This window comes from Notechis scutatus, chromosome 5 (assembly GCF_049901735.1).
Source record: "Notechis scutatus isolate UNSWTSFEM ecotype Mainland chromosome 5, rNotScu1.2, whole genome shotgun sequence".
NCBI lineage: Eukaryota > Metazoa > Chordata > Lepidosauria > Squamata > Elapidae > Notechis > Notechis scutatus.
Window position 1 is genome coordinate 32,509,701 of NC_142013.1, and position 20,608 is coordinate 32,530,308.

The 20,608-nt window shown below is 33.7% G+C and overlaps 1 pseudogene; it reads left to right on the top strand.

Annotated features, from left to right (window-relative positions):
• The first annotated feature begins 937 nt into the window (after positions 1 to 937).
• LOC113409923 (U2 spliceosomal RNA) lies at positions 938 to 1,046 on the top strand (annotated as a pseudogene).
• Positions 1,047 to 20,608: the final 19,562 nt, after the last annotated feature.

Consider the following 20,608-nt stretch of genomic DNA (forward strand, 5'->3'; position numbering starts at 1 on the left):
AGATTTTCAGTTTTTATGCTTGATTTTGAATTAAAATCCAATGAACAATGAGAAGTAAGCATATGCCATACATTTAGCTGGATATTAAAGACTGTAATAACACATGGATTGAACAACTGAATTGAGACCCAAGTCACCTTGTAGAGGAGATGGGTAGCACAGAAATTTAATAATAAATAAAATAGACTGATAAAAAGTAAACAGCTCTGCCCTCCCTAATACGATTCAAATGTTCTGGATTGCTGGACTAAGATTGCCTGACCAAGATGTTGGGACCTCCAGTCAAAAACAAATAGAGGACATCAAGTGTAAGATTTAAAGCAATATATTTTAGATTTTTTACAGAAATAATACTCATGACTCAGTTATAAAATATAGTTAAAATCACATCAATGGCTGAACTATACCATTTAATATATAGAAATAAATAATAGATATGCAGTTAAGTGAAAGAAATGAATATGAAAACATAAGGCAATATTCATTTTAATAGATATACTATCACCTGGAAACTTTTATATTAACTTCACAGAAAATCAAGATAATTTTATATTGGTTTTTAAATACTTTCTTCGTTATGAAATTTAAAACAGTTATGTATCAAAGTAAGGGCAATTTAATACAGTAAACTTTTATTAAATTGCCAAAGTTTTATTTTAAATTAAATCACATTTTATTTGCTTTATAATAGATCAATGGATATATTGTTTTGTTGGTTTAATAGTTTTACTCTTTGCCAAAATAATAGAAATTAGAATAATCCTTATAACAGTGAGAATTATAAAACTATGGAATAGCTTGCCTTGAAGTATGATTGCTAGAGGTTTTCAAGAAAAATTGGACAACCATTTGTCTTAGATGTTATGAAGATTCTCGCCAGGGGCATGGAGATGGACTAAAACACTTCCAAGTTCCCATCCAGGCCCATGATTCTGTAATAGCTTCTCGGCCTTTTGGCTAAGAACAAGTGTAGTATATGAAATTCTATAATTCACTTCACTTGCAGACACTGCAAATCACTATTAAAGAAATGGTAAACAATCATCCATGAAGAAACATACAGTCCAAATTTATTGGCATTCTTGTTTTTATATTTAATCAGCTAGAGTATATCATCAATGAAAGTTTGCACAATTTTTTATTATATTCTTATTCTTGATACTACATCCATTGAAAACTTTCTTTTTAAAAAATATACTAAGTCTAATTTTAGAGATCAAATGCATAGGCAATCTCGGATATTGCCAGGAAGCATAATAAAAGATTCCTGGTTGAAAACTTTGAAGTGTTAGAAACATTTGGCAATACTGAGCTAGATAGGTCAATAGTCTTCAGGATCTTTCTATATTTCTTTTTAATACATTTTATTAATTTTCTATTAATTACATTCCTTAGTACTTAATAAACATTGTGTTGTCTGGTTATTTGACTAACTTAACAATACAAATGCCATTCTTACTCTCCACCCCTTTTATCCAACCAGTGATAAAATAAATTCCAATATTCTGTGTCTTCTTTATATGTCAATACAGGATATAGGCACAAAGGATAAATTAATTATATTGTTTTGGGCTATTTCTTCTAGTTCTGTATAAATGTACAATCCATTCTTCTCAGATAATGGCCTTTTTATAATCTCTTCCATCTGAAGATTTAACATCTATTGCAGAAATTTTGAGATTGGCCTTTGAAATCTCTTGGTATTTTAGGATATGGGATGATTTGCTGACCAGAAAGCACTTTACTAGAACAATTGGGAGATCTCCATATAAATCTGATATCTTATTTAATCAAACTGAGTCTCAAAAGTAATGCTTTCTCTGGTAATGCACTTCTTGGTAATTATGCTCTTTTCTGTTGTGGAAATGTCTTGCCATTTCTTATTATATATAGATAACAGCAATGATTATCCTCATATGGAGTTTGGAAATAATCATCTTTCTAAATCTTTTAAAAGTTAAATTCATTCAAATTCTAGTTAAACTTATAAATTCTAATTTCCTTTTTATGGAATAACCAACTATAAAAAATTATGAACTTCTATGGTGGTTTGCCATTTTCCAGTTTTGCTCTATGTGGTATGCACAATAAAGGAATGGAACTAAATAGACTTTTACTACCGGTATGTTGCAAAGTTTTTATTCTTGCAGCTTCAAGTTTTTAAAGTCCCAAAGTCTCTTTCTGTTTGCCTAAACATAAACATGAAAAGAAAGTCATGTTCTCATATAAATTCCCCTTGGGACTAATTACACTGATTTCACTTGACTAGCACTTAGATTTGAATTATAGTTATGAATAAGTTAAATTTTAATTAAAGTCATGTATAGGATGCAAAAGGCAATGATATACATGTAAAAGAGGCTGCTTTGTAATAACTAGAAATTATTAATAATATTTTGTATATTAGATTTTTCTACTGGCTCATCTTGTGTTAACAATGCATTAGCTCATTTTTTCTGACCTTTCGATGATGAGGAATTTCCAAAGAATGTCAATAATGGATGCCAGATATTTATTATGAAAAATGTAATAAAACAAATTAATTTTTGAATGTCAGTAACTAAAAAAAATCATTAAGTATACCTGATTTCAAGTTAAGAATCTTTCTGCTTATGGTCACTGTCAAGTTTTAAGAAGATTCTCATACATTTTAGCATTTAGGTTTATCTTTTCAAGAAGAAAGTCACAGTTAAGTGTATGATTGCTGTGAGAAAGATCTGAGTGAATCTAGATTTGTTTCAATCAATCTGATTTATTGCAAAGAAATAAAAGTAATGTCTGCATTTTTTAATCAGTTTATTTCCCACATTTATGTATGCGGTTGTAGCGGTGGTCAGAAATGGCCACCCCAAAGAAGAACTCGACCGGAAAAGAATGTGCAGGAGGAAGATAAGAAGAGAAACTTTTGGTTAACCGGGTCAAACAGCAAAAGCAACAAATAAGGTACCCTGGAATTTAAACTATAAAAAAAATAACACTGTTCCCAAAGAAGATTTTCAAGCAGCAATGGAGAGAGAAAAGGGAAAGGATTTGGGTTTTTTTCCTTCTCTTCCTTTCCCTATACTGACAGCTAAGAGACTTAAGCAAGAAATTAGAAAAAAAAAAAAATCCACTTTGACATCAATAGGCATTTTAGCTGAAAATAAAATGTCAAAGGGATAATAAAGATTTCTGGATACTTAAAAGCTTTTGAAAGCAGGAAAGGAGGGAAAAAGAATAAAAGGGCAGGATCTGGAAGGGAGGAGACTGCCTGGAATTAAAAAGAACTTACAGTAAAATCTCAACAAGACTTCTAAAAGATACATTTTAACTGAAACATGGCAACAAAATAGTAAAACCCCAGGAAGAGAAAGTGAAAAAAGAAGCAAGAAGAAACAGTATGGGAGTATTTGGATTACTTGGTGACTTCTGGATTTTTGGTTACTGTATTTGAATTACTAAAATCAATCGGGTGGTTGTTTAAAAGTGTTTAAAATGGCACCACTTTTAGAAGAACTGAAAATGGAACTTGAAAAGTACAATGAAGATGCACAAGAAGGGAGAGGTTCTTTTGGCTTCTTATTTCAATTCTTAGAAATGGAGATTTGGAACTATGAGAAACAACAAGAAACGCCTGCAGAACAAGAAGATTGGGACAAAGAAGAAGCCATCTTTAATGAACAAGTAATTTTATGTGGGGAAAAAAAAGCTGTAGTGAAAAAAAAGCTACATAGGCAGCTCAAAAGAAATACAAAATTGCACTCAACCAAATCTCAGGCTTCTTAAAAAATTAGACAAAAGAAGAAAATTCAAGGCATGACAATCTATATTTTCTTAAATATTCCCCTGCTTCAGTCCAAAAGGTCTTTTATTCTAAATGATGTTGTAATTGGGGATTACTCTTCACTGTCTTTTTTTTTAACATAATAAAGACACCCCATTCTCCACAATAAAAAGGAAAAACACAGTGGAAGAAGTGCTATTCCATCGTTCTCTATCACTCATTTCTTTTTTCAGATTTTCTGGCCTAAATAATTCTTCTTAGCTTTACAACTCTAGGATTTTAGCAAAAAAGCTTCTTTCTTATGCCTAGGATGCTGACAGAGGCAACCAGGGTCAAAGAAACTGGCAACTGTTTTGACATGACCAAAAATAGTGAACAGTATTATGTTCGTTTTGAATTCCTTTCTGAACTTCAGAATAGGCAGCTTAGCCATGACCAGGTTATAAGTTGGAACTCACATATTGAAAATGCTTTTGAATTTTGAACATGAACAAATTTATGTTCATAGTAGCCTAACAACTGATAAACTACTATATTATGTAATATATATTATATGTTTGGATGGGGTGGAAGCTCTCTGACTTAGTCCTACCAAGATTGAGTGGTTGTGGTTATTTGGAGCAGATCTGGGAAGATTCTATCATTGAAGATTCTATCATTAGATGGGATTGCACTTCAAAGGATGATGCCTGAAGTTGGTCAACTTCATCTGGTATACCTTTTACAACTCTGCTTCCTGAACTGTTTGCTTCTAGATGTGATTCAATGATGATCACTGTTTATAAAGCCTCTATGGCAGGGGTATCAAACTTGCATCATCAAGGCATCATCATGTGATGTATCATGACTCCCCTCCTTCACTAAACTAGTTGTGGACAAAAACTGTGGGTATAGAGCTTTGTGGGCATAGAGCCCACAAAGAGCTATGGTATAGAGCCTGGTTACTTGAGGGAACCATCTGTCTCCATCTGCCATCTATTGGCATGTTAGAACTGCATACTAAAATGACGTAGCTCCAACCCTAGTGGTATTTTCAAGGGTCCTCAAATGTGCACAGGCAATTGGTAAGAATGACAATTGCTTGTTTTCTCTACTGTCTTTCTTTTCTTTTTTGTGTTGCCTTTTTGTTTTTAAATATTTTTGATAATTTTAAAATTACCCACCATCATTGGAAAGGACAGAAAGGACATCTTAATGAAGATAATATATTATGCTGTCCTAGGTTATATCTGAAACTATTGCTATTCTTAAGTGCACTTAATTTAAGTTTATGTATTTGTATGTAGACTTTTTAATTAGCTTTCAGTTTAGAATATATCTCTGTTTCACAGAAAAATATACACTGAATATACAGAATTTGGGGTGTCAGAGTGCCAAACAGAAGGTGAAGCTGCCATAACTTGCAAAGAGATGCACTGAAAAATAATGGCAGCTAAAATACAATAAAAGGCTACTGTCAGATTGATGGATAGACAGATTGATAAAGTCAGTGTATTCCCATGAGCAGTGCTATTTTATTAATAGAGAATTATGGTGTATAGATCCAGAACCATTTGAGGTACTCTTGCTGTAATAAAACCACAGATTTGTATTATAGAAAACAATATTTAATTCTGATTAATTAGTCTAGTAATTGTGAGTGTATAGCACAAATTAAAGCAAAATCCTGAAATACATTAATGCTGAAGTAGGTCTATTACTTTGTGCATAATGTTTTGGAGCACAGAGGAATAGTAAGATGATCCAGGGTTCAGATTAAGCAGTGACACAGCTCTTCATAAAACCTTTAATCTTTCCACCCCTCCATTCATTTTCTTTGTCATCTTCTTTTGTCTTCTTTTGGAAGTCTTTAATTTAGCTCCTTCTATGTCAAACTGCCAGGAGAACAACAGATTGCTCTTGGGAGAGGTCTCAATTGATTCCTTATACAGAGCTTTTGAAATGAGGCCAAAAACTGCTCACAATTAGACTCAGGGCTGTAGGGTACCCATTCTAGCTTTGTAAAGGGCTCCTTTGTATAAAACCTGAAAAATGGAGGGCATTGTCAGTTCACAGTTTAATTAACATGCTAAGCACATGAGAGAAAATGGATCCAAAAGACAAATATAAGATTTAACTTTCTTATATTTTAACAAAGACATTGTGGAAATAATGCAAGATTGTTCGTAATATTGGGTTTTGGTTAGAAGGATTGGCATTTATTTTTATATATTTATGTATATATAAAAAAAGAATTTTTGGGGGAAAGATGGCGATTGAGGCGAATGCCTAACCACATCTCTGGAGATGGAGTGTGGGGTCTGGGGCCAACGGAGCTGCGATCTACCTCAACCGGGACTGTCGAAAGGTTTTGGAAGGTTCTGAGAACTGAGAACTTGCTGGCAATCCTGAGAGTGAGCAGAGAGCATGAGCCAGGACATCATCCCGAGTGGAGAGCCTAACTCCATTCCGTAGGATGCCATTCTGAATGGGTGAGACCTGAAAGAACTGGGACTAGTGGATAACGAATAGGGCATGCAGAGAGCAAAGAGTGGATAGCAGAGAGTGGATAGTGATAAGAGCTAACACGAGCTGTGAATAAATGAGAGCAGAGAGTGGATAGCTGAGAGCGGATACAGATAAGAGATGGGATGAGCTGTGTTTAGATGAGAGTTTGATTCAGACACTTATAGAGAGAGACTGATTCTCGATGTGAAGATTGACTGGTGTAGAGTGTGAATCTGAACTGCAGAGAAAGAGACAAAACTGACAGAGGGTAATCCTAAACATCCGTAAGGGAGTTGGGACTGGAGGAGAGCAAGAGACTGTAATTCTAAACGGCCGCTAATTGGGGAGAACAAAGGAGACTCATGGAGAATTGATAGTTTCCATATAAATCACCCAGCTCCATTTAAATCACCCAGCTGATTAGTCAGCCTGAATTTAAATTCCCACTCAGCTGATTGGACAACCTCCACTAAACCCCCACCCAAATCTCATCCATTCCAAACTCCAAAGTAGATGATTGGTGAGCTCATTCAAATCTTCCCCATTCAAATCTATCAAACAGCAATGTTTCCTCTTTAAAACAAAAACAAACCAAAAACCAAAAACCAAAAAAGTTGCTTTAAGGAAAAAGAAAAGAACTTTACACAACAAACCTCCAATACTTCACTACCTCCACTATTTCAGTACTGCAAGACCAAATATTGATAGATAATGCTTTATCTATAATAATTGATTTATCATATAATAGTATAATAATTAATTGTTTTTTAATAAAGTTTTATTGAGTTTTAACAAAACAACTAAAACATCTTATTTGAGTACAGCATCGTTCCGGGTTATCACATTTCCATACAGACACAATTTCATATGCATGTTCATCTTATGTATTCAACTTCATATCTTATTACTCTTTTTGCAACTTTTCACTATTTCTCCCTTTACTTCTCTCAATTTTCTTTTATGGTTATCTCATTTCCTTCTTATTCAATTGTATTTCTTTTACCTAAATTTTTAATAATTAATTGTTAAATGGCCACTAATTTACTGATTCATTGAATTGGTAGAGATTTAATATTATATCATTGATTATCTAATCGATTGATTGATTTTTAGTAATAAGTTGATTGATTGATTTTTAGTAATAAGTAATCTTACTTTTGATTTGTTTTCTAACTTATCAATTAACATTTATTAATTACCAACATTCATTAAGTTGTCTACCTATCACATTAATTAGCTATTGTAATTGTTTAGTGTACTATTGTCATTGACCATGCCAGCCAGAAACTCCACAAACTCCAAATCCTCCACTACCAAACAACAACAACAAAATAATATCTCTACCAATGACCTCCCAGACTCCTGTACATGCTTCAGATGTCTTAAAACTGTCAATGAAAGCGAAAATAACGTCAAATGCTACCTATTGACAATCAAGCCCACCTTGTCTTCTTAAACTTAAACAAAGATGTAGCTGATCTCCTAAAAGCATCAGATACATTCCCTTGTCTATGTCCATCATGTTTTCCTAGACTAAACAAACCAAGTACCCTGCCTGACAGTTGATAGCATAGAATCACTCATGCACTCAATAGAAAAACGCTTAGCAACATGTTTTGAAACAATTATACAAGAAAGCCTAATTTCTCTTGGAAAAAAAATACAGCACTGATAAGCAACTACCTATCAGCTCAAAATCAAATCCAAACTCAACAACCACTACCACAACTACTACCTCAACTACAATCACAACTATAACAAAAAATAACCACCAAACCATAATCACAAATAATTACTATCCCATCAAATAATTCCACAAATGATATCTCCTTACTCATCAGAGACATCATGGAATGTGATCAGAAACTCCAAATGCCATCCTATTTGGTCTTGAAGACACCAATGAATCAGATGACATCACCAAAGTTTGCAATATCATAAGCAATTCAAATACAACGAACATCTCTCCTGAAGATATCATTGAAATAACCAGAGATAGCCCTGAGTTCAAATACAATGATGGCTCAGTGGCCTCAAAATTTTGTAGAGTTGTATGCAAAAATGAGTCCAGCAAACACATATTTATTCATAAAATAAACACCATTGCAAAAACCAATCCCAGACTTATCCATACTGCAAAGAATCCACTCCCGTAAACTCTGCAATGAACTCAAAAGACGTCTAGACAATGGAGAGAAGGACTTGTATATTGACTACCGCGCTGATTGTATCAAAAGTAAGTCACACAACCCACAATTCCACAACCCTACCTCATCCAACCCACCATCACTCAAAACTAGGCATGCATGCCCCTAAGAAGCCTTATGAATAAAATACCTGAATTTCTCCTCTTACTAAATATGGCTAAATTGGACATCATATTTGTCTGTGAAACATGGCTCAACGCATGTCTCCCTGACTCCATTACCACAGTAAGAGACTATCATGTTTACTGATCAGATCGTGAAATCCGTAGAAGAGGTGGTGTTTCTTCTATAAAAAGTCCTTACATCTAAAAAACATCCAAGTTACCCAAGAGCTTGCTCGTCCTGAGACCATCATCTGTGAACTGTCCTTTGATTCTTACTATATTACAGAGCCCCTGATTATGACATCGAACATTTAAACAAGCTAAATACACTATTAACATGGGCAACATCCTGCCCACACACTTTTATCTTTCTTGGTGACTTCAATCTACCTCACATTAACTGGACCCTAATTGAATGTAAAACTGAATCCATACATGCAACCTTCTACAATGCTGGGACTGGAACAACTAGTAACCAACAATACTAGACTTAACAACTGCCTCGATCTCATCTTCTGCAATAGTTTGAATTCAATTTATTGAATACAAATTAAAGAACCCTTTTCCAACAGTGACCAAAGCATGATTGACTTTTGTCTCAACATATGTCCACACAAAAATCAACACAAAGATATGGTCCACAATTATAACTTTAAAAAAGGCAACTATGATCTTATAGAGAATGATCTCTCATCCCTTGATTGGCAACTTCTGTTCACTGGATGCAATACTGTTGAAGACCATTACAACATATTTTTACTTGAAGTCAAAAGAGTCATCAAACTATATGTACCAATAACAACTCCCAAAACCAGGAAAAACAAACTACCCATAACAATAAGGAAGCTCCAATACAAAAAGAAATCCCTTTGGCAGAAAAACAAAACTGGTCACGTTGCCAACTTTAAAAGCCGATACAAAAATTTATGCCACCAGATAAAGACTGAATGTAGCAATTATCACACTAAACAAGAGGAAAGTCTTCTACACACCAATTCCACCCGTGCTTTTTACAATTTTGTAAGCAACAAACTAAAAGATTCAAGGTCCATCCCACCCCTGATAGGACCTAATGGTAAAGATTGCAATGACAACACCATTAAAGCCAATCTCTTTAACACATTCTTTGGCTCAGTATTTGTAAACAGCAATGCATCATGCCCAGTATTTCCTAGTCGAACCACAGACAACTACAATGATCTAATACATATCAATTTTACAGAAGACAATGTTGAAAAAGCACTACACAATCTAAAACCATCTCTGTCTATTGGACCGGATGGAATATGTACCTACTTCTTTAAAAAGCTACCCACTACATAGTCTACCCTCTAAGCATAATCTTTGAAAAATCTTTCAGGACCAGCTCCTTGTCAAAACTATGGTCACAAGCCATGGTCACCCCCATCTTCAAAAAGGGAGACCCCAACCTAGTTGAAAATTACAAACCAATCTCTTTATGCTGTGTCACCTGTAAAGTCATGGAATCAATTATTAACCAATCCATTATCCTCCACTTTGAGACAAACAACCTACTCTCTAATAAACAATTTGGTTTCAGAAAAAAAAACTATCCTGTAATCTGCAACTCTTACACTGTAAAAACATATGGACTACACAACTTGATCAGGGTAAAGCAATAGACGCAATCTACATAGACTTCTGTAAACCCTTTAATTCAGTGGTCCATGACAAACTACTCCTAAAACTAAAATCTTATGGTATCTCGGGACACCTGCATCACTGGATAGACGCATTCCTTCCAAAAGACAACAAATGGCCAAAATTTGGAGCGTCCTATCAAATTCTGTACTTGTCAACAGTGGTGTCCCCCAAGGCAGTGTTCTAGGACCAACTCTCTTCATACTCTACATAAATGACCTCTATACTCTACATAAATGATCATATTAAGAGCAACTGCGTTCTCTTCACTGACAATGTAAAGCTATTCAACACCACAGACAATACTGTTACCCTTCAAAAGTCCTCGACTATGTAGGGGAGATAGAAAGGCATCATACTCTGATTAATGATTTCAGGAGAAACTGATTTTCTTTTTTTCATAAGGGATGAGACAAAGGGATGATAAAAATGGACAAAAGATACAAATATAATGATTTAAACTAAGATGATTAATTAAGGTAGAATTAAGAAGTGTGAAATATGTGGAGAAGTTAATATAGAAGGCTTAGAATGGTAAATAAAATAAGTAATGATATGTAAGATGAGCATGAATATAATTGAAGTCCATGAAGAGAGAGACACCTGGGTCCAAGTTACTTTCCAAAAAGATATTTTTTATGTTTTGTGTGTTGTGTGTATATGTCTTTTTGGGGGAGAATTGGTAAAAACTTGTAGAAATATAGAATGAGAATAATGGTAACTAAGTCAGAAAGAAACAGATGAAATAATAATAATGATATTGAATAAGAGTAAAGAGAAGTAAAGAGAAATTGAATAAGAGGTTTTGGATATTATATGGAAATGGTTTAAAACAGAATCATAATTTATCTGACTTGTTAAATTTACAAGGGAAAAAGGTTTAAACATGTAATGAATAATGATAATTTGTGTGTTTTAAAAATTAATAAAACTTGTTTTTTAAAAAAAAAAAAGTCCTCGACTATGTATCAGAATAGTCAAACAAATGGCAACTTCAAATCTCAATAAATAAATGCTCTGTCTTACATATTGGCAAAAAAAATCAGAAAATAAAATACAAGCTGGACAGTCAAGACCTTGTTTATGATCCAAACTCTATCAAGGATCTTGGAGTACTCATCTCTAATGATCTAAGTGCTAGAGCACACTGTAACTACATAGCCAAAAAGGCATTAAGAGTTGTTAACCTAATCTTACGTAGCTTTTTCTCTGGTAATATTACACTACTAACTAGAGCATACAAAACATTTGCTAGACCAATATTTGAATACAGCTCATCAGTCTGGAACCCACATTATGTATCTGATATTAACACAGTTGAGAAAGTCCAGAAATATTTCACAAGAAGAGTTCTCCACTTCTCTACTCATTGCAGAATACCCTATGCCACCAGACTTGAAATTCTAGACCTAGAAAACCTAGAACTACGCCGCCTTCGGTCAGATCTAAGTATAGTATATAAAATCATACATTGCAATGTCCTACCTATCAATGAATACTTCAGATTCAACTACAACAATACAAGAGCAAACAATAGATACAAACTCAAGGTTAATCACATCAAACTTGATTGCAGGAAATACGACTTCAGCAACAGAATGGCCAATGTCTGGAATACTCTACCTGACTCTATGGTTTCTTCCTCAAACCCCAAAAACTTTAACTTTAAACTGTCTACTATTGACCTCACCCCTTTCCTTAGAGGTCTGTATTGGGCGTGCATAAGCGCACCAACGTGCCTACCGTCACTGTCCTATTGTTTCTTTATTTTTCTTATATGTATCCATTTCATGTATTCATAACTATGTTTGTACTTATACCTATTATCTTGTAAGTGATTGACAAATCAAATAAATAAATAAATATAAACAAATGTTACACTAAGTAAATAGTTGCTTAAATCTCTTTTTATCTGACAGTATGGAGATATTTCTTTTCTTTTTTATCAATGACTAAAATAGTAAGAAGAGAATTGTCTTCTATGCATGATTGTTTAAATGTGACACTCTTCTTTAAGATTTTGCTCATATGAAGGATGGAATATGTATGAACATTTGCAAGTTATTCTATTATTCACATTTATTATATTTAAACTTTTATTATTAAACTTAAATATTTAATATTTATCAAACTTAAATATAAATATTCATTAAACAAGATTCAGTTCAACACACACATTTTGTAATTCTGTATGTATCTTACTCTAAGTACATCCTACCAATTCTATTCAAATTTATTACTATGTTATACATGCCAAAAATTATTGTGATACCAATATGTCATAATAATATATTTTTGCATTGCTGAAATTTACATAGTCTTATTATGATGTAACAATGCCTATCAGATTTTTAGTACATTATTTGAGTAATTGCTACCAAAACATTCCATTTAAACTGCAGCATGAAATACCCAAGTGATTTGCATCCCACATGCCATTTCCCTTCTCATTTTATCAGGTTTAGTACAATGGGAAAATGTTTCTATTCATGTCTACAACTGGGCACATTGCTTTGTTAGGCTTTAATAATACACAGGGATTGTTTTCATGTGCAATGAATATGAATTAAGTCTGGCATTGAACTCCTTGGGAAGGACTACTGGACGAAAGTTTTGTAAACATACAAAGAAAGGCTATTGTTTTGAAACCACTGCTCAGCATATTTCTGTGACTGTCTTGGTCTTCCAGAGATAGTCCAGCATATAGAGAATAAACTTCCACCAGAATTATGATACCTCAGTATCCTAGGTTTGAGACAAATATATATTGTCCTGTGTGATTACCTATATTTGTATACTATGTTTAGACATAATACATAATACACGAACCAGATTCTATGTAGTTTATTGGTGATTTTGTTTTTAATGGACAGAGTTTTCTACTCAGTATTCTGCAGATACCTGGGAAAAATGCCTGTGGTCAAGATAGGATTTTGACAGGAAAAACAAGACTCTGATCAGCAGAATTTTTCTCCCAAGAATTTTCTTTGTAACCACATTTTAAAGTAAATGAAGTGGTGTATATTAAAATCTAAAGTTTGGGTATGATGAGATTAAACTTAAAATAGCACTACTGCCCAAATTAGCACATTTGAGTAAAAAAAAACAAACACTTACCTATTTCAGTAGATATTTGTATTCTTATGGATAATTGAAATATCTGACAGCCATTGAGATTTTGACAATTGGATAATTTATATTGTTCCTACTTTGCTAACTAGTAAAGTAGTAAACTAGTAAAACAATAGAAGGAAATGCTAGGAAAATGTTGTTATTACTATTCAGATCAAACTTTATTTTTTATGAACAAATACTTCTGATTCCTTTTTAAAATTGAAATTGATTTGCTCTTGATTTGATCATCCAACTTACCCAAATTAGGAAGCAAACAGGATGTTTGATGAAAGCAAGGTCTTATTGCTGTTTAAGAATGCAAGATCTTATTTAATTTATATTATTTTTTGATTCAGCAATTAGAAATGTTTGCATAGAATCCAGACAAGATAAGATCAAAACTATATATGAATGTCTATGAAGAATGTCAATCATCCAGGTCATGGTTGTCCTAAAGGTACTTTTTCCAAAAGACAAGTGGACTTTCTTGGTTTCTTTTTCTTTTTTTTGGTGAAAACATTTCACTTCTCATCCAAGAAGCTTCTTCGGTTTAATACTCCCCAGTTAAAACTTAATAAGCTTCTTGGTTGAGCAGCAAAATGTTTTCAAAAGAGAAATAACAAAAGAATAAGAAAGTCCACTTGTCTTTTGGAAAAAGCACCTTTAGGACAACCATGACCTGGATGATTGACATTCTTCATAGACATTCATATATAGTTTTGATCTTATCTTGTCTGGATTCTATGCAAACATTTCTAATTGCTGAATCACAAAATAATATAAATTAAATAAGATCTTGGATTCTTAAACATTTTTGCTTTTTGGAAAAAGCACCTTTGGGACAACTTCATATAACTTAAATATTTCTTTGTATCCAGCGCACAGAATTTTAAATTACAATTAGGCACAAAATCATAGTGGTGTGTAATGAGAATTTAATCTTTTTTCTTTTATCAGCTTTTTAAACATAATGCTTTTTCCAAAGAGGATGTTTGCTCTGTTGTTAATGTACCAGTAGCATGAATAAAAATAGGAATTGACTCTTCCCAAGTCAAACAATAGTTTAAGAAAATATGATTTACTTCAGGATCACAAGAAGAAGGGTTGATAATTAATTTCCCTATCATCTCTTATGATCCTATGGGTTATGTCCCCCCCACCCCGCTGATGATACACTAGACATTTAATATCACACGTGTAGTACTTGGAATAACAATGAATTTGCTAAACAAATGCTTGGAATAAGATCAAAAATTCCACCTATCTTGATGGGGGAAGTGAACATAAACATTTTAGTATCAATGTCACATTGGAAGGTTTATTATATACATCAGTTATTTAGTTAACATCACTGCTTTCAGAGTTTGGAAATTCTGCTGCTCTGTTCTCTTCATTTTTAGTTATTTTCACTGTAAAGTAATAGGTGCAGAAATTTGAAAGCTATCTTTGAATGAGAGGCTGTAACAAAAATTAGAATCTCTGCCAATCCTCCTAACTCAGACTGAAAAGCTACAATCTGTTTCTGCACTCTGAAGAACATGGTGTTAGGAAAGACTCATTATCTTTTAGTCATCACAACTGTCAAGGGCATTTTTTTTTGTTAACAAAAATAGCATTTTGAGTTTTGCAGCTTGGGAGCTGCAGAGCTATAATTTTATGAACTATAGTAAAGTACGATAGCCTTCACCTGAGTTGGCATCTGCTCATGGGAGTGTAGTCCTGGAAGCTGATGCTGGGAATGGTTGTTACTAATGACAGGCCAAGAATTGATGTCTTTAGAAAAATAAAAGGATGCTGAGAAAAGGGGGAAGTTAGATCATCCCACTGGAAGACTTTAAACATATTTGCGAGATTAGATTGCAACAAGCAGAAAAGTAAGTGTATTAGAGTACTGTGGAATAGAATAGAAAAGATAAGTTACAAGTTTTGTTTTTATGCCTCTCTTGCTTTATTGTGATGCAATTTGTTGCTATTTTAATTGTCATCAAATGATGGTGATGGTAGGTTTTCTTTTCTTTTGTTCTTACTTACTTTTTCTTCATAAAAATAAAATTATTTCTATATTGATTTCTATCAGCAGAGTTTTTCTATTTTTGCGGTTTTTAATAAGTTTATTTTGCACTTATGCTCAATTGAAGGGTTGCTTTTTGCCTGTACACATCTACTGAAAGGCTCCTTCGATGTTGTTTAGAGTTTTGTTGAATATCATAAGGAAAGGAGCAAAGAAATTGAGGTTTGTATTTCTGTTGGAGGCCTGACAGAATGGGATGTCTGACTCCTAAAGCAGAAAGGAATAGGGGTAAAAGTTTGGAATTCTAAGTGAGCTTCCCAGACAGTGGGTGAGATAACAAGGTTGGTCTGATTATAACACAACTGCTTTTGGCTTTTCGCTTTTTTCTTTAAATTGTTGGGAGTTGAATACAGACTTGGAAAAAGCAATTGGGAATAGTTACATGTCTGGCAAATCCCTAGAGTATGGGTTTATCCAGTGAAATTGATTGCAGAATTGAGATTGCTTTAAACTACTTCTTTACACAATGCATACTTTAATCAATGGAATTAACTTCATTGAAATGTGGTGATGGCTGTCAGATTATGTAGCTGTCAGGAAGATTTGCTGTTTATTTAAAACATGTTTGTACTGTTCTTTACAAAAGGATCCGAAAAGCTTACTTACAATTAGTGAAACACACAGACATAAACTGAGCTGAGAAAATCAATAGAAGGTAAGATTATCAGTGACCTCAGGTGATAGAGGTAAAATCTCTTTTGACTTCAAGTTCGATCATAATGTTTCATAAACCTGTGCAATGTTACTTTCTTGACAGCAATATAGACATGTTTGCTACTGCCCTCTGCTGGTAGCTTTAAAAATAAAATCGTGGTGGAGTCTTACATTCCTGGTTCCTTCCCAGGCAAGGGCATACCTGCTTAGCAAAATGTTGATATCTTGATTATATCTTCTCAATGTCAGGCTTCTTTTCAATCTCAATTAATGTGAAATTGATACAAGCAAATATTATTGTCCTGACATCTTACATATGGAATTGTGGAAAATGGAAATAATAATTTACTATTTAGAGGTTGTGAGATATTGGCTGATGCAAGAAAACAAACAAAAACCCAGCCGTGCCAAACCTGCTTTGACAGCATTACTTGAGTTTTGAGTATTAAATATTGTCCCTGAGACTTTTAAAACTCAAATTATATGGTATGGCTGACAGTGAATATATCATTGAAAATCCTAAATCTTTACAGTTGTGTAAATTAAATCTGGATAAAAAAAAAGAAAAGAAAAGTAGTTGTATGTTATGTATAAACAAACATATTTTTCATCCCATGATGCTATTATAACTTTCTATTCACAAAGTATTTCTATCCATGCATAAAGCTTAAAAGCACCTTATCTTCTCTTGGTGTAATATGGATTGTTAAAAACCCTTTAATACTATTATTTTCATTTTCTGTGAAGATTAGTGCTAGCAAAATGCCAATTGTTAACTAAGCTGTCTATTAATACTGGATTATCGCTGGCTTTGGTTTGTAATAATTAAGTCAACTCAATCCTGCTAAATTGCTTGACTTTACTATGTGTTATATATGTTTGGAGAACAAGGCTAAGGTTCATGTTAACTCTGTTTTATAACCATTTGTAAGGCAGTGCTTGGAAATAACGTTAGTCAAAATGAACTTAGCTACTAAAACCTAATTAAGATAGTTATCTCTTAGCAAACAAAGATAGCATATTTGTACAGAAGTTAATGGAATTTAACAAAGGAATTGGTGCTACTTGCAAAAACTGTTCATATTTTCAAATATGCAGGGACAAAGCTAAGTTGCCAGCAGTGAGTTGGAAAAGTCTAACCTTAGGGAAATGACATATATATGAGTTTACATTGAAAAATGTATTCTAACATACATACACACATTTACAAATTTAAATATTTATACATGTATTCATTTATATCCGCCCTTATTATTTTTTCAAATAAATTCAAGGTGGCAAACATATCCAACGTATCTTTCCTCTTCAATTTATCCCAAAACAACAGCCCTGGGCTGAGACACAGTAACTGGCTTGTTCCTCATTTAGTCTTCTGATCATGTATGTCTGAAAAGAATTCAGATTTCTTGTTATTAATAATAAAATTGTCAGTTGTGACTTATGATATGGAGCCATCAAGATTCAATAATTCTAACGACAAATCCGCATACAGAGAGGAGGTTGTACAACTTGCCTCGTGGTGTAACCAGAACAACCTGGAACTGAACACACACAAAACCGTAGAAATGGTGGTAGACTTTAGAAGAAACCCTCCCATATTACCCCCCTTATAATACTAGACAAAACAGTATCAACCGTAGAGACCTTCAAATTTCTAGGTTCTATTATATCACATGACCTAAAATAGACACCTAACAACAAAAACGTCATCAAAAAAGCACAACAAAGAATGTTCTTTCTGTGCCAACTCAGAAAGCTCAAACTGTCCAAGGAGCTGCTGATACAGTTCTACAGAGGAATTAGTCTATCATCTGCCCCTTTATAACTGTCTGGTTTGGTTCTGCAACCCAACAGGACAGACACAGACTTCAGAGGATGATTAGGACTGCAGAAAAAACATAAGATATTTACAGACCCCTCACATCCTGGACATAAACTGTTTCAACTCCTTCCCTCAAAACAACACTATAGAGCACTGCACACCAGAACAACCAGACACAAGAACAGTTTTTCCCCAAAAGCCATCATTCTGCTAAACAAATAATTCCCTTAACACTGTCCAACTATTTACAAAGTCTGCACTACTATTACTATTAATCTTCTCATTACTCCTTATCACCCATCCCCTCCCACTTGTGACTGTATGATAGTGGTGGAATTCAATTTTTTTTACTACTGGTTCTGTGGGCGTAGCTTATTTGGTGGGTGTGGCTTGGTGGTCATGTGACTGGGTGGGTGTGGCTTAGTGGTCATGTGACTGGGTGGGCGTGCTTGGTGGTCATGTGACTGGGTGGGTGTGGCTTAATGGTCATGTGACTGGGGGGCGTGGCCAACTCAATGTCACTCACATCAAGGGGTGCCTCACCTGGCCCCTCCCCTCCCAGCCATTCCTTGTCACCCAGCCTCAACTTATCTATAGTTCTGTAAAAATGTTGTTCACCTTTTTTTACTTTATTATCTGCATACTATAGATGTACTTTCTTTTTTTTAAAACACACTTTATTGAATTTACAATTAAAATAGACCAACAACACATACATAAATGCAAGAAAGAAAAAGAAAACAAGAAAGAAAAAAAATAGAAAGAAAAAGACAGAAAACAATTAAAAACATTTTCATCTTCAATAGTTTGTGAGACCTCCTTTTTATTCTTATTTTATGCCATATACACAATTAATCCTTACATATATCTGTATATTACTACTACAATTCTATCATATCTTCTTTTGCCTTTTAGTGTGAAATCTATCTTTGGTCTATCCATTTGTACCAGCAGTTCCAGCTGTTATAATATATTGTAGTGTCTTTATCTTTTAATGCCAAGGTTAATTTGTCCATTTCTGCACAACTTAAAATTTTTTGAATAATCATCTCCTCTGATGGAACATGAGGCTGTTTCCAACATTGTGAAAAAGCCAATCTGGACGCTGTCAAAATAGGTATTATTATACATTTCAGTTTTTTTGGTAGTTGTTTATCAAAGATCCCTATTAGAAAGGACTCTGGTTTAAATTCAATCTGTTCTCTTGCCATTTCCTCCAGCCAATTTCTAATTTTCTGTCAATATTTTTGAGCTTCTGTGCAAGACCACCACATATTGGAAGAAAGTTCCCTCTTTTTTTTTTTTTTTTTTTTGCATTTCCAGCAGTTCAGACTCATATTGGAGTGCATCTTCGCTAATCTCGAAGGAGGAAGGTGCCACCTGTAAAACATTTTATAGGCATTTTCTTTGTATGCTACCGATTTTGTGATTTTGTTATTTCTACCCCAGATCTTTTCCCATTCTGTTAAGGTGATACTACGTCCTATATTCCTACTCCAGGCTATCATGTTCCCTTTAACAATTTCTTCCTCTAATTCTACCTCTAATAAATAATTATAAAATTTTGTTATATTTTTTTTGCCTGGTCCTAATAAAATTTTATCTAATTGCTGGAGTTTATTATCATTTCCAAATTCTTTCTTGTCCTGTTTGTATCTGGTTTGAATTTGAAGATATGCCCACTGATCAATTTTTAATCCCTGATCTTGAAGGTCTTGCCACGATTTCAGATTTCCTTGCGTATCCAATTGGTCCTTATATTTAATCATTTTAGTAATATCCAGATTATTTGGGTGGATCATCGCCTCCATTGTTGAGGTCCAGATTGGTATCGTTAAGTAGTGTTTTTTCTGTATTTTCTTCCAATTAGTCAATAATGAATCTCTGATTAGGTGTCTGTGAAAATATTTCTGGCTAGTTTTCCCAATATCCCATAAAAAAGCATGCCACCCCCTTTGTAAGTCATGGCCTTCTAAGAGTAATATTCTCTTATTGGTTAAATTCACCCATTCCTTCAACCATACTAAAGAGGCCGCACTATAATACAACTCCCAATTTGGGAGTGCCAGCTCTCCCCTGCTCTTCATATCCTGCATTGCCTTTAAGTTTATTCTAGTTTTTTTCCCTTGCCAGATGAATATTGTAGTTATTTTGTTAAGTTCTTCAAAAAAACTTTTTGTGTACTTTGATAGGAATCATCTGAAATATATAGAGGAATTTTGGAAGAATATTCATTTTAATAGCAGCAATCCTGCCTAATAGTGAAAGTTGCAGTTTGCCCCATGTTTCTAAATCCTTCTTTACCTGTTGCATTAATTTGTCATATTTGTTTTCTTTTAGTGTCTTACAATGTGCTGTCAACCATATTCCTAAATATTTAACTTTCTTTATCACTCGTAGTCCCATGACTTCTTCTAGTTCTAATTTCTGTTTTCCTGTTAAATTTTTAGTCATTAATTTCGTTTTCTTCCTATTGATTTTTAGTCCTGCTACTGCTCCAAATTGTTCTAATTCATTCATCAATTTTTGTCCTCTTTCTATTGGTTCTTCAATGAAAAAAATCATATCATCTGCAAATGCTTGCAACTTATATTCTTCTTTCTTAACCTTTAATCCTTTTATGTCTGCGTTCTGTCTAATTAATAATTCTTCTAGTGATAATATGAAGAGCAGGGGTGAGAGTGGGCAGCCCTGTCTGACTCCTTTTTCTATTTTTATTGGGCA